This window comes from Bison bison, unplaced genomic scaffold (assembly GCF_000754665.1).
Source record: "Bison bison bison isolate TAMUID 2011002044 unplaced genomic scaffold, Bison_UMD1.0 scf7180017864094, whole genome shotgun sequence".
NCBI lineage: Eukaryota > Metazoa > Chordata > Mammalia > Artiodactyla > Bovidae > Bison > Bison bison.
Window position 1 is genome coordinate 890123 of NW_011494666.1, and position 3483 is coordinate 893605.

Sequence of the window (3483 nt, forward strand, 5' to 3'; positions counted from 1 at the left end):
CTTTTGTAAATAGGTTCATCTGTACCATTTTTCTAGATTCCACATATATGTGTTAATATAGTATTTGTTTTTCTCTTTCTGACTCCATTCTGTATTAGACTCACTAGGTCCATCCACGTCTCTGCAAATGGCCAATTTTGTCCCTTTATATGGCTGAGTAATATTTGTTTATGTATATGTACCACATCTTCTTGATCCATTCCTCTGGACATTTACGTTTCTTCCATGTCCAAAATGGGAAAGAAATCCAAAAAAAAGGGATATTTGCATAAATAAAAAAGAAGATTCCTTGCCCTGCCATCCACACTTCATACTTCATACTTACATGAAAACAGCTGCGTTCATTCATGGTGACCAAGGAAACTGGTTAATGCCCAGAGTTCAAATGATACCAAGCAGGGTGAAAGAAAACAAATAAGGAATAAAAGGAAATCCTATTTTACTGAAGCATCAAGAAATCAGCGCACAAATCTTCATACTGCCCAGTGCCTTGAGCTGCTCAGTCTGGAGACCTGCATGGGCTGAGTTCCCAGTGATTCTCATGAGTATGAGTCAGACTCCAAGAACAAGGATTAAAAAAAAATCTGTGCTGCCTGATTCTCTCAACCGACATTCTTTACTTTCTTGACACTCTGTTTGGTATCACTTAACTCTGAACATTACCAGAACATATTTTCATTTAACTGTTAGTAAGTTCAGCTGATTGAGCTAAGGGTTCCATGCACAGACACCTGGTAAAAGGAGCAGAAATTGGGAGTCAAATCTCCTAGCACTGCCACTGGTTAACTCTAGTGAACTTGGGCAAATTACTTTAATATATCTTCCCCGATAGGCTTTTTTTTTTCCAAACATGTATTTGAGTTTTGTTTAGATTTGCAGTGTAATTCATTTACACATTGAATTTTTCTGCTTTCTCTTTTTTTAAATTTATTTGTTTTTAATTGAAGGATACTTGCTTTGTAGTATTATGTTGGTTTCTGCCAAATATCAACATAAATCAGCCATGAGTAGAAATATGTCCCCTGTCTCTTGAACCTCCCTCACCATCCCACCCGTCTAGGTTGTTACAGAGCCCAAGTTGGAGTTCCCTGAGTCATGTAGCAAATTCCCATTGACTATCTATTTTACACATGGTAATGTATGATTTTGTTGTTGTTGTTCGGTCACTAAGTCATGTCCAACTCTTTGCGGCCCCATGGACTGTAGCACACCAAGCTCCCCTTTCCTTCATTATCTCCCGGAGTTTGCTCAGATTCATGCCCACTGAGTTGGTGATTCTAACCATCTCATCCTCTGCCACCCCCTTCTCCTTTCGCCTTCAATCTTTCTCAGCATCAGAGTCTTTTCCAATGAGTCAGCTCTTCTCATCAGGCAACCAAAGTATTAAAGCTTCAGCTTCACCATCAGTCCTTCCAGTGAGTATTCAGGGTTGATTTCCTTTCAGATTGACTGGTTAGATCTCCTTTCAGTCCAAGGGATTCAAGAGTCTTCTTCAGCACTGCAGTTCGAAAGCATCAGTTCTTTGGCGCTCAGCCTTCTTTACGGTCCAGCTCTCATCCATACATGACTACTGGAAAAGCCATAGCTTTGACTAGATGGACCTTTGACGGCAAAGTGATGTCTCTGCTTTTTAATATGTTGTCTAGGTTTGTCATAGCTTTTCTTCCAAGGAGCAGGCATCTTTTCATTTCATGGCTGCAGTCACTGTCGACAGTGATTTGGTGCCCCCCAAAGTAAATTCTGTCACTGCTTCCACTTTTTCCCCTTCTATTTTCCATGAAATTATGAGACCAGATGCCATGATCTTCATTTTTTTAATGTTGAGTTTTAAGCCAGCTTTTTCACTCTCCTCTTTCACCCTCATCAAGGTGAAAGGCTTTTTAGGTAAGATGGAATATTTTTCTCCTGGCTTTGTTTGAAGCCATTGTAGAAACATCTCATTTCTTACTATTAGACACTTAAAAAAAAAGATCCTGTGACAGAATTTAATCCAAAATGTACTACATAAATAAAGTTAATAAATCAAATTGAATAGGTAAGCCATATAGTCAACATTGCATCTTCTCTCTTCAAGACAGTAAGACGTTCTGCCACCTGCCTGGCCATCACTGTAGATCAGATGCCCAGTACAAAGGGGCCTTCCCTGGGAATAAGCCTTCTCTCCAACTCAGAGGAAATGCTTGAGTGGGAAACACACTTGGATTTTCCATATATGGATCAGTTGCCCCATATCCTTTAAACTTGAGTAAGAATTTGAAAGTAAATAAGTAAATTTCACACACATTAGTCAAACTGCACAAGCAAAGTATTTGTTTATATTTAAATAGCTAGGAAGCTAAAACATATGGAGACATTAATTACTTAGACAAAGATTTTGGCAAAAGATGCCTCCTCTGCACTGGTGTAATGCCTTGGTGCTCAGTTAACTTTCATACTAACCTTTTCTGCAAACTTATGGATATCAGAGCTACTTATACCTTTGCCCACTTTCCTGAGCAGAAGATGGATCATTAGAAATCTATCTCATTTGTTGCTCATTATAAAAGCCTCAGTCAGTCCACCATAAAGTTTTGCAGACCCTAATAATTCTGGGAAACTTGCTAAGGCATTAATGTTTCTTCCCCCGCCCCTTTTGATACCACTAAGCTGTGGTTACCCAGTTACAGAATTTTATGTTGTATTTTCTGTCCTGCCCCAGCAAATCCAGAGTGTAAGGTAGAAACAGAATCAGAGCCTCTATGCTGTCTCTGGTCTAACAAATAATTAAGCCCATGGTTTCTCAACTAGTATGCGCATTGGAATGGTGGGAGAAACTCCAAAAGTACTGCTGCCTCTGACCCATCCTGAAAGATGAGGATTTAACTGCCCTGGATTCAGATTTGCAGGCTTTGAACTTTTTCAAAGATCCCCATGTGATCTTAATGTGCATACAAGCTTGAGGAACGTTAATTGAAAGATTTCTGTGAGATTAATTGAGGGTAGATTTTTGTTGGTTTCAGTTTATGTGTATCCCATTTTGTGCCAAAAAGAACATAGAGTAGCTTTGTAAATTTTGAACATAATAAAAATGTATACAGGACATCCCTTCGTGGTTCAGTGGTTAAGACTGTGCTGTCACTGCAGGGGGCATAGGTTCAATCCCTGATCAGGGAACTACAATCCCTCATGACTCCTGGTGTGGCCAAAAATAATAAGAGAAAATTAAAAAATCCTGTTGTTTAAAGAAATGTATACCATATGATAGTCTAACTATAATTTTATCTTGTTATAAGAAAACCAACATTTGAAAACAATTTTAAGCTTTAATAAATTGAAAATTTTAAATTTTAATACATTAAAACTGCACTAAGATAAGGTAATGTATGAGTGTTAATCATTCAGTTAGTGTCCGACTCTTTGTGACCCTATGGACTGTAACCCACCAGGCTCCTCTGTCCATGGAATTCTCCAGGCAAGAATATTGGAGTGTGTATCCATTCCCTT

General features: G+C 38.6%; 1 protein-coding gene across 1 annotated transcript in view; it reads left to right on the plus strand.

Moving 5' to 3' along the window:
• The window catches only part of ADAMTS5 (ADAM metallopeptidase with thrombospondin type 1 motif, 5), a 57575-nt gene that overhangs the window by 46792 nt on the left and 7300 nt on the right, over window positions 1-3483 (plus strand).